This window comes from Magnolia sinica, chromosome 12, assembly GCF_029962835.1.
Source record: "Magnolia sinica isolate HGM2019 chromosome 12, MsV1, whole genome shotgun sequence".
Lineage (NCBI taxonomy): Eukaryota > Viridiplantae > Streptophyta > Magnoliopsida > Magnoliales > Magnoliaceae > Magnolia > Magnolia sinica.
Genome location: NC_080584.1, coordinates 20,612,388 through 20,625,623, shown reverse-complemented (window position 1 = coordinate 20,625,623; position 13,236 = coordinate 20,612,388).

The window sequence follows — 13,236 nt, the reverse complement described above, 5'->3', positions numbered from 1 at the left end:
ACATGTATCAATAACGGATTAGGGTGGCAACTTGATGCTATGAAGAAACATAAGAAATCCAAGTACCCCTTATTAACCCTGAACAAGAATATAAAAGTTCGTTGTACGTACCCTTCCTCCAGTAAATCAAGTGTGTGATCCTTTCCGGCTTAACGTGCGTAATGCAAGCATGTGAGTACATATACGGAAAATGTAACAAAAAATCTGATATAGTCATAATCACAAAAGTCATAGTGGTAATGATCCTAAAAAATCAGCACATCAAAGTCCAAAAAAGCAAAAAATTAAAAAAAAACAAAAAAAAAAAAACACACCAACAGTAGAAAGTTATTATATACCCAGCTTAAAAACAGTTTAAGACAACTAGTGACCACACAGTGTCAGACAGATCTAACACCTCTATCCTCGAAGTGATCACAGAGTATTTTCTTTAACCACTCTACTTGGCGCTCTGGTCGGAGATTGACAAAGAACGACGCCAGCGACTTGTCCTTACTCAGGATCTGACCAACTTCCAGAAATTCTGCATTGGTTGGTCCTTTCATCTCTTCTAGCACATCAAGTACCTTATCAGTGCGATTGACCTCTTTGCCAAGCCCAAATTTCATTATTGAGTCTGCAATAGTTTGTAGAGAGGTCTCAAGTACATCACAAGGACGAGGAGGGCGCGATCATTTCCTTATTACAGTCCCTCCTCGGGTACCATCGGAATCAGGAGTGCAAGTGTAAGTGCTATGGGAGTCGTGATGTCCCATCGCAGAACTGTCTGATGGTAAGGGAATGGTCCCTGTGGAGTCTGTTACATAATCCTCTGATAAGTCAATCGTATCATCCATGTCATCCTCAACCTCTCTCCATGCTTCATTAAGATCTCACTAAAGATGAGAAGATGATGTTGATGCAGTCATACTCCGATTACCTTGCACGTAGCAACCCATGGCCTGGTCGGATCCGCAAATGACTGCAAGGTCATCCATTCTTTCGATGCGTTTCCCGCGTAGCCTTTCAGCACATGGGTGAGACTGCCAGAGGAATAACACTGTGGCATTTAAGGGATAAAAATACATAGATTTGTATGATTTACTAACTGAAAAGCAGTAAAACTTACCCTAAGCTATTGATCCCAGACTTCATTAGGAGCAATGACGACTATTCTCTCATTGTCCCAACCAAACCCACTTGCCGCCAGCATGTCCTTCACAGCATTGTACTCTCTCTTGTAATATCTCAACCAATTCGACACATTTTGCCACCTGACGACCACGTTGGTATGCTTTGTAACTTCTTCGACAGTAATCTGGTACGTCTCCCGCTTGAAACCGTTATCATCTCTACGCCCTAGTGAGACCTGTTTGATAAATGTGTCAAATAGAACCTAATCCATAGCAGGTGTCCATTTGATCTTTGTGGTTCTGCATGAAGGCTTCGGTAGAAATTGCACCTTTTTGGCATGTGGAGAACATCGAGTGGGCATCGGTGGTGTTTTTATCGGTGATTGGGTCGGTGTCGATGTGTCATTAAAGACGGAGTCTGTCATTTCACCTAAATATGAATTGTGAATTATTTTTTACCAATGTCAACCATAATCATGAAATGAAATAAATATTAACATAGACAACCCAATTTGAAAGCAATTGGTCATTATAGTTTACGAACATACCACCCAGTGTGTAAGTAGGTGATTATAAATCTGTCACATCGAATATAAATAAACTTGATATGTAGTATCACCAAGTAATGAAAGAAAAATTAATAAGCAAGTATCGATTATCTACTCCTACTATTCCGCAGCGCATCTGCCCATATTCTGGCCGCTATGTCATCGCGCAATTGATTCCAAGCATCGTTTTCCCCCTAAGTTACCCGAAGCAACAATTGACGGTCGTCATTAGTTGAAACCTTGTTTGGCGTTGGGATACCCTCCAAATTGGTAGTAGATATATCAGCGAAATCGTTGTCCTGTGGAGACACGTTCGCGGTACGTATGTAGTTGTGTAGGACACAGCAAGCTATCACGATCTGGACTTGTGTATGAAATTCGTACTGCGTAGCGCTCTTTAAGATGGGAAATCTGCCTTTCAAAACACCGAAACGACGCTCGATTGCATTGCGCAATTGTGCATGTCGATAATTAAACAGCTTCTTCAAGTTGGCAGGCGCTCTCTCGGTTCGATACTCTTGTAAATGATATCGAATACCCCGGTATGTAGTCATTAAACCAGGTGAATGAGCGTATCCAGCATCGACAACATAATATTTTTCTACACATTCCAATCATCGTTCTATTTAGTGAAAAAACGAATGGTTGCTTTGAGTAGGGAATTGGATCGATAATGTTTTAACAGATTTCCTACCATTTGAGACAAGCAAGGGATCATTTGATCGGGTCAATGCGTTGTGTAATACTCTCGCATCCGAAGCAGAACCCTCCCAACTGGCCAGTACATAAGTAAATTTCATATCGAATGAACAAGCTGCCAGTACATTTTAGGAAAGGACCCCTTTGCGGTAACGAAAGCTCGCCTGATCAACTGCTAGAACATGCGCTGGAATGTGCGTACTGTCAATTGCACCAACGCAATCCTAAATTAGAAGAACCAATTATCGTAAGAGGACCGCACATATTGGGGAAGTGAAAATTACACTTTGGAAAAATACCTGAAAGTAAGTAGACTAATTTATACTGTTTTAAATCTCTGATGGCGTCTTTGTTCTCGCTGGTATAACTAAATCAGGGTACAGTGATACAATTGCCTTTAGCACACGATGAAAGTGCCGATCGACGGTCTCACCAGATCGATTAAATCTGTGACCTATGACCCAGTTGCGAACATTGTGCCCCAATGTATAAAGGAAAATAACTACTTGTTCTTCAAGACTAACATTACGAGTATCATGGAGCCATGTCCTCTCGCGTAGCAGCATACATAGTTTAAAAAATGTATGTCGATCCATCCTAAGTTGATCTACACAATCTCTGCCGTTAGCCCGAATGATAGAATTGATGAATCTTGCTCACTCATCATCCCCATGATGTGCCGGTTGTTTGAACATGTACGAGCGACAATATTCCCCATAGCCTGTACACAAGCTGCAACCGTTTGAAAGACAAGTACCCTCTCCATCTCTTCGTCATCTGAAGAATTCATCGTCAACTGATAACCTACACTCTCACGTTCTGATTTCTCATAAATATAAAACGCAAATATCTGAGGATACGCGCGCGCGCGCACACACAACATATACACATACAAATATACAAAAATATGTCTGAGGATACAGATATATATATATATATATATATGCCAATTATAATGATATATCTAAGGATACAAAAATATATATTTGTGATCAATTATAATGATATTTAGGCCATCCATGGACAAACACACACTCTCTATTTCTCTCTTTATCTCTCTCTTTCTCTCTAACAAATCTTGTATTTATAATTGTAACCCTTCCCATCATGTTTATATGTCATCCAACCTATCCATGAGATTAGGTAGAATTGAAAAAATAAATATCAGATTGCTCTAAACATTGTGTGAGCCTTACGATGTTTGAACCTGGTAAATGTAGTTTCCCAATGCCTTTTGTGGTATGATTCAATTGAGGCCTCAGATCTATTTAATTCTTGAGTGGCCTTTTGGTACATGCACCATCCCAATGCCTTTTGTGATGTGATTCACTTGAGGATCCCAATCCCATTACCAAATGATGGGATGGAATTGCAATTATTACCAAAGAGCAATCAGATGATTTTAAACATCTATGAACCAACCTATGTTTATCAATGTCAACATATCCTCTGTTATCAATTTGTAGTAAGAAGATGGTCACGGCGTTACCTGATGTTCACAGACTATAATCTGCACTGCAATAAATTCCTATAAATACCTGTCATTTGGTCAAAAAATAAGCAAAATAAATAAATCTCAGATCATATATGGAGAACCAAATGAAAAGTACATTGTAAATAATTGAAAGAAGGATATCTTTTTCACGTAATCAGATAGCCTTGATTACACCCAGTTGCGAACATAAATTAATGTTTGTCTTTCAACCCCCTACAAATGATTTTTTCAGCTGACAGATGACCACACATTTCGCCAATCAAGATAAGCAGCTTCACAACATAGAGCAAACAAATGGAAACTATACCAGATCCGAAGATCTGTTGAATGGGGTTCAAATATGACATGGAAATCCCTTATATGAGATCTTTTGTCATACATGTTTGTACTCAAATTAGATAAACCAAACATCATCTCGTAGGTGCATTTCGACAGTATAGTTCAGTGCTTTTTTTTTTCTTTTTCTTTTTTTGTCTTTCTAAATATCTTGAACAACCCATTTCTGTTTGAACTACATGTAACACATTTGATATAATATTCTACTATAATGTTTATAAAAAAAAAACACAAAAAAAAGTGTCACAATGAATAGAGCAGCAAGCTATTCTCATCCATTTGGAATTAACGTGATACAATGAAGACTGAGAAGAGATTCAAATTTAAAGTGAAGATACACAAAATCAAACCTGTTGTAAGCTTGGTACCGCAATTGGTAGCAATGAGAAATAACAATGATCACATTCATCTAAATCATAATTAATGAAATAGACTTATCAAGTCATTCCCCTCTTCAAAGCAAACCATCTCCTATCAGTCTGTCCATGTAGATTTCTAAAAGAATCCAATCAATTGCAACACCTTAATATACCGTTTGGACTAAATAGTAGCAACTATGTAATCCATGTAACTTAAACCATTTTAAAGATAGCAATAGCACCAAAAATCATGAAAGTAAACGTAAACTAACCAAACCATCTCCCATCAGTCTGTCCATGTAGATTAATATCAGAATCCGATCAATTGCGACACCCAAATATATCGATCAAACTAAATAGTAGCAACTATGCAATCCATGTAACTTAAACCATTTTAAAGATAGCAATAGCACCCAAAATCATGAACGTAAACATAACCTAACCAAACCACAGATAGAAAACAGAAAAACTAGACGGACCAAAAAAAAAAACAACAAAACAATATTGTGGAATCCCTGATAAATCTCAACTTGCAGCAAAAAATTACTAGCATAGAGCAACAAGTTAAACCATTCCAACATTTGCAACAGCCATACAAATTACATTCATATAATAGTATTTTTGGCTGAACTTTACAACCATATGGACTGTCACGGTTGTACAGTTATATACGTACCAAGAAGTTGTTACTATAGAGTGTCAGTCATGCCACGAAATTCAGTAATTGCATGACCAAATAGCACACTGAATTTGCAAGAATATAAAAAATTTTGAACCAGTGCTTATTCATGGCTCTATGATTGAGATAAAAACATACATCATTGATTTGCATGTAATCAATGATGTATGATGCAATTCTGTTGGACCTATGGCTCATCTAATTAGCACAGTGGATATTTAGGACATTCATTTGACTCGGTATATGGGTATACAGTCCAAATGGATTGTGAGACCCGTATCCTAGCCCGTACCGTTCCGTATGTTTTTGCGGTCCTCTTGGTCGAATTCCAGTGACTTGCGATCTATTATCGATATTTGCACGCCATCCTGAGTCCTGTCCCATATATCAGAGTCAGCTTGACCCGAAACTTGTACCTTAACAACCGTGTCATCGCCACGGTTCCAACGCCGTGACTCGCACACCGATCCAATGCCCAGGCCAGGAGATGTGGTCCCGCGTTCATTCTGAAGAAACGCCACATGTTGCGAATTCCGAGAGAATCTCTACAACATGTCACATCAAATCAATTCAAGTACACCACCATACCTCAATACCACCTCACCCCATCACAAGTACAAGCAACCATCACTCTTTTTCCACAAGTCAACTCTCTCTCTCTCTCTCTCTCTCTCTCTCTCTCCCCTACCCATCCCCCTTTTACAAAAAATTCAAACAAACCCATGCTTTCCCATTCCCCTTCCTTACAACACCCATCCCATATCAATCCATCATTCTTCCCCCTCTCTCATTCTCTAGCATTTCCTAACTTCCAGAAGAGCTCCAACATCCAAGCTCTCTTTTCTAAAAACTAAGTGTGGCCCACTTTCTCACCTTCTCATCTCACATCTCAACCATCAAAACTTCAGCATCTTCCGTTAAGATCGAAGCTAAGGCGACTACGAGTCCAAGGAGCTAAGGAGAAGGCCGATAGGTGGGTGATCCACCGCTGATTTCAAGTCTAGGGCCCACTTGTTGTGGGATTCACATTGATGTATGTAATGTAGAGAGGGGCCCATAGTGGCGGGGTGTCCCTCTATCTCACTGTTTCTCTCTCTTTCTCTCTCTCTCTATGATCAAAGGCCCACCTATGATGTGTGTATTTTATCTATGTCGTCTAACAAGTAGGCCACCTTGATCCTAAATTGGGGCCCGCATGATCTAACGGTCACCCAGGCCTGAATGAAAGGGGAAAAATAAATATCAACTCGATCCAGATCTAGTGGCCCACTATGTGGGACCACCATGATGTATGAACATCATCCAGCAGTTGGACATTAGCTAGAAGGTGGAGTCCTCAGTCTCTCACACACCCACATATACATTAGATGATATATTATATTATATAAATAAAAATCACGATGAGCTACTCCCATGTGGGACCCACGTTGAACTGGATTTCATCCAGTTGATGTGTGCGTGTGTATTGTCCAACCGTCCATCTGGACACTGGACGTTGCAACCTTTATATATATATATATATTATATATATATATATATATATATATATATATATATATATATATATATATATATATATATATATATATATATAAACAATATAGATAGTATAATATATATAATATAATATCAGATAGTTATAATATATATATATATATTATATGTGGTGGGCCCCACATGGGACCCACCTGGCGTGAGAAGCGGATTAGCTGGGTGCCTCAAACCAGCCATATAGCTGCTGTTTGAGCCGGGGCCCCACCGTGGCACGTGTTACATCCACCACGTCCACCTATCAGCGGACCACACCATGATGGTGTGTTGTGATCCCAACCGTCCATCCGTTTGCGAACGGTGGGTCCCCACCATGACATGATGTATATATACATCCAAGACCGTCCAGATGGCGGGACCCACTGCTGGACTGACGTCAGTAGGTTCTATGGGTCCCACGTGATGTATTTGTTTCATCCACACCGTCCAAATAATTTGGACGGTGCTAGACCTAGTGGACGGTGCTATGTGGGCCACACCGTGATGTACGTATTAGCCACGCCACTCATCTGTGTTCTGAACGGGTAGGGCCCACTTGATGATGTGTTGTATATTCACGTGTCCATCCGTTTTCCCCTGCCAGCGAGTGGGACCCACCTTGATGTATTTATTTCATCCTCACCGTCTAGATTTGTACTGGATGGTGCTGGACAAGGTTTGGATGGTGCTGATGCGCCTGGACACAGTTTGGATGGTGTTGATTTATATGGACAATGTTTAGGCAATGCTAGTCCTCATTGATGGGCCATGAGCCCCATGGATTGATAGTGTACATTGATACACATGTTACACCTACACCTATTGAAATGATTTTGGTGTGGTCTAAGCCCACTTGAGGACCATTGGTGCAACCCATCCATGACCACCATGATGTATTTTTATGGCCCATTCGTCAAGCCCACTTTGATGTATTTGTGGCCCATGTGATGTGGCCCACTTTGAAATACTTGTGGCCCATCTGTGAGGCCCATCTTGATGTATTTTTATGGCCCATTCGTCAGGCCCACTTTGATGTATTTTGTGGCCCATGTGATGCGACCCACTTTGATATACTTGTGGCCCATTTGTGAGGCCCATCTTGATGTATTTTTATGGCCCATTCGTCAGGCCCACTTTGATGTATTTTGTGGCCCATGTGATGCGACCCACTTTGATATACTTGTGGCCCATTTGTGAGGCCCATCTTGATGTATTTTTATGGCCCATTCGTCAAGGCCCACTTTGATGTATTTTGTGGCCTATGTGATGCAGCCCACTTTGATATACTTGTGGCCCATCTGTGAGGCCCGCCTTGATATATTTGTAGCCCATCTATAAAGCCCATTAGTGCGGCCCATTGACGCAGCCCACTTGATGCGTATGAGGCTCATTAGTGTAGCCCATTCATACAGCCCACTTGATGTGTGTGAGGCCCATGTGCAGGGCCCACCTATGATATATATTAGGCCCATGTGTAGGGCTCACCAGTTGTGTATTCGAGGCCCATGGGTGAGGCTCAATATGAGGTATTCGAAGCCCATGGGCAGGGTCCATTGTGACGTATTCGTGGCCTATGGGCAAGTCTCATTGTGATGTATTCAAGGCCCATGGTTGAGGCCCAATGCGATGTATGTATGGCCCGTTACGTTGTGTATTAATCCTTTGTATGAGCCACTCCTTGGGGGCAATGTTGGTTAAATGTTCACATTGATGGACAGTGACGATTGAAAGTCTTCATGTGACCTTCCCTTAGGCCATTGGTTCGGCTGATTATCGATTCCGATTATTGTGGCCGATTGCCGATTCTGATTTATCGTGGCCGATTGTCGATTAGCGATCAAGGCCGATCATCATGACCGATTACCGATTCTGATTGACGTGGTCGATTTGCCGATTCCGATTATCGAGGCTGATTATCGATCGATTTCGATTGTCGATTAGCGATCAAGGCTGATCATCATGACCGACTGCCAATTCTGATTGACGTGGTCGATTTGCCGATTCCGATTATCGAGGCTGATTATCGATTGATTCCGATTGTCGATTAGCGATCGAGGCCGATCATCGTGACCAATCGCCGATTTCGATTGACGTGGCCGATTTGCTGATTCCGATTATCGAAGTCGATTATTGATCAAGGCTGATTATCGATCAATTCCGACTGTCATAGTCGATTGCTGATTCTGATTATCGTGGCCGATTGCCGATTGGCGATCAAGGCCGATTATCGTGACTGATTGCCGATTCCGATTATCGAGGCCGATTGTCGTGGCCAATTGTCGATTCCGATTGTCGAGGCCCAATGTGATGTATATGTGGCCCGTACTTGAGGCCCGTTGTGAGGTGTATTCAGCCTGTGTTTAAGGCTCAATGTGATGTATATGAGGCCCATGTGATGAGGCCTATTGTGATGCATTTGAGGGCCAGGCGAAGGAGTCAATTGTGATGAATGTGAAAGGCCCTTCGTGATGTGTATTAAGCTCCTGAGTGAGGCCCATGGTGTTGTATATTTGACCCTTGTGTGAGGCCATGGGTCCACTATACGTTAGGCTCCATGTGGGCTACTCCTTGACGGCAATGTTGGTTAAATGTATACATTGTCGAGGCCGACTGTCGATGCCGATTATCGAGGCTGGTTAGTGGTACCGATTATGAGTATGTGACAGCATAGCATCATGATACATGCACATACACATCATCTGCATGTTTGTTATGAGATGTGGTTGACCATTGTATAAGTCATTGGGTAGGTTGTTATAAGACTCCCTGATAGGCGGAGGTTATTTCACATGAGCGCATGGTATGCGCAGGATTGATACATGAATATATTGTATAACTCATGCATCTTGCATTGTGTGTTGTAATTACTTCACACCCTAGCGACATCAGGGTTGTAGCCTCCACAAGCATGTCATGGATAGCTAGATGGGACACTGAAAATGTTTGGTTCGAGCATGTGGGCACTTTGGATGTCCGTGGGTGAAAGTCCCTAAACTTTCATGGCCAAGAGACGCCCCAACGTCGAGACCGAGTGGATACATGAGCGCTCGAGTGTTGAATACCATAAGGCCACGTCTCCCATTATGTCGTGGTCGGTTGGGAGGGGGTGTGGCCTTACTCGCCCGAAAGTATGAGGCATAGTTAGGCTGAGTTTGACCAACTCGTGAATGGGTCCGCTATCGACGTGCCGGGTAGATATTGGCTGACTATTGGTTAGGCGGATAGTGAGGTCTCTTCCACTTGCATAGTCACGCGTCAGTGGGCGGCGATTTGCATGTAGAGTGTACTAGACCCCGATGATGATCCAGAGATGTACAGTTCGGATTTGTGGAGCAGGCGTTGCATACTCATTCATTCATTCATTCACTATCCACTCGGGCTGGTGGTGCGCAACTATTTGTTACGTGTACCTTCGTAATGGCCAGGATTTCGGTTGGGGCGCGGGACTAACCTGAGATCAGGAGTTTACTACATTGAGTCTGACTATCCAAATTAGGTATGAGACTGGTTTAGATAGAAGTCTCTTGTGATGGACCCCATACCCTGCGATACCACGTACTATCATCCCGACTTCACACTCCAACATGGTCATTCCATTCGCACCGCATATTGCATTACATCCGTAGCATATAACATTTTGGATTACTGTGTTTCTACATTTATATGGTCTAGGTACGGCTGACGCTATACATGAACTCATCAGGAATTATATATTGCATTGCATCATTAGCATCTGATATTTGGCTCTTATGACTCCTCATTTGCATAGCTGATCTGTATCGTGTATTCTGATATTAATTGACTCATTTCCGCTTACTCTGATATCGTATGATTAATGATCTTACCAGTATTTCCGATATTGTATGATTATGACATTGTATCGAATATTTGACACTTACTTTGTGCACATACTTACACCACCTTTTAAGCTTTTTATAAGCTTATGCACAATAGATGCGTGCAGGTGATGTTAGGTTGCAGCAACATGGAGCTTAGAGCATGTAGCTGACTTCTGGAGCTTTGATTTTGACAAATGTATTTCTCTTTCAGCATTGTATTCAAATATTTAAATTAGTAGATATGTGATGATGATGTTGCTCTTGTGATTTGGGTAAACTTGTGGTTATACTTCTTACAAGATAAATGTACGTTGGAAAATCCTCCTTGTAGGATCTCAGGATCGGAACCTAGTATATGGGCGCTGGGAGCCGAGAATAGGGTACTACGAAGGTTATCGGCACTGAATTCGGCGATTGAGATTCCTGTGAATCCAATTTCCGAGTTTGGGGCGTGACATGGATGGCTCGAGTGCTCCAGACATCTGTCATGTTGTCACTTGTGGTGGAATGTGAGATGTGTGCTAATGTGGAAAGTGAGTGGGATATCTTGGCCATTGGTATGATGCAACAGAATGTATTTGGGGCTACATGTATTTGGACTATAAGTAGATGGATGCAATCGCAGCACTATTCCACATTCATCATACATGTGTGGCCCACCTGGTGGCTGAATCAGCTTACTTTCAGTCTAGGGTAATATATGATTGGGTCCACCTGACAAAAAGGCCTTTATCTTCAACTTACATTCCATGATGGCATGTGTCTAAAGAGTAGGATAAACATCAACTGACAGTCCACATTCAAGATACACATGTGGCTCATTGTTTAAGCCAAGTTACGTAATTATTAGGCCAGGGCATCTAAACAGCAGGGCCCACCTGATGAACAGCCAAGCTGGAGCACAAATTTGCCAAGCTGTTACATGCAGGCGCAAATAGGATTCTCTATCCCACTCTGATGAGTAGAAGGGTCCATGTCTAACAGAATTCCACCCCTGACATTCAATGTTTTGATATTTGCAAAGTATATTGAACCAATTTAGCCCATAACTGAAGCTTCATACATCAGAAAAAATCGTAAAGAAAGAAAAGAAAAATCTACCCCTTTCTATTTTTCTAAAATAAATAAATAAAAACACCGTAAAAGAATATCTAAACAACAAAAAGGAAACATAAACAAGCAAAATAAAGAAGACAATTGAGAAAACCAAATTCTTGCAACCCAAATTCCAGAAACCAATAACCCATCATAAAATTTAAAATAATAATAATAATAATAAAATAAAACTAATATATATATATATATATATATATATATCTTAGCTTAAACAATCCTAGCAAGAGAATCTCTAAACAACAACAACAACAAAAAAAAAAGAAAAAGCAAGAAAAACAATTAAAATAGAGAAGACCCAGTTGAGGAAAAAACACATTCTCACCACCCAGATGCCAGAAACCAACTTCACAGCATTAAAAGAAAAATCATAGCGTTCCAAAATCAAACGAACCAACAAAAAAGAATCTTTAAACAACAAAAAGGGAAGAAAAAAAGCAAAATAAAGAGTTCCACTTTAGGAAAAAAAAAAAACCACATTATTGCATCCCAGATGCCAGAACCCATAACCCATCATTAAAAAAAATATGTGCAAAATCAAATAAATGCAGTAAAAGATTCTTTAAACAACAAAAAAGGGTAGAAAAACAGGCAAAATAAAGAAAACCCACCTGAGGAAAAAAAAAAAAAAAACCCACGTTCTTGCAACCTAGATGGCAGAAATCAAACACACCCAAATGTAGAAATGAAGGGGGAGACAGAAACAATAAAAAGAGAAAATGCACCTGAAAAAATACAGCCTCTGAAACGCAAGAAACCTTTGTTTTGGTATCCTTCAAAATGTTTGGAGGCTTTTGGAAGCTAAAAATAATTACACGCCATTGTGTAATGTTCCGTAACAAGAAAATGAGAAAACTGTGTCATGTTATATTTATTCAAACCAATGAGAAACCAGTGAGTATATTCAAACCAGTGAGGAAACTGTGTCATGTTCCATAGAAATTAAAAACAATTACACATCACTGTGTCATGTTCCGTGACAAGAATAAATTTAAGAAAACTGTAGAAGGCTAATAAACACCAAAGCGAAACTTCGAACAGTGAGAAATGGGTGACAGGAAATTGCTATGAATGATATTTGGAAAACAGGAAAATGAGAGGACCATACCAACGATCTTTAACTAATCTACGGCCTGCAGTTCAATGACCTCGCTGCGAGTAACTATCAGTTTTCCTAAAAATTATTTCTACCATTAGCAGACTAATATCAGTGTATAGTTCTGAAGTAATCCACGTATACAACTGTGTATATCTATTGGAATCAAACACTCTCAGGTGAACTATATATAGATATTGGCATCCAACAATCATAGTGGACCCTATAGTCCGAAATGAGAGTAATATATCATAGAGAAATGAACAGTGTCAAATTAGAGATTAACTGTAAATACAAGAACATCTAGTTTTAACCCAAGTTGTAACTAACAACTATAGTCCGGTGGTGTGATGCCAAAATCGAGTAGGTGATTAAGCCAAAAACATTGAAAATCCAGAATATTTGGGATTTCTACAGAGGAAATGAACAG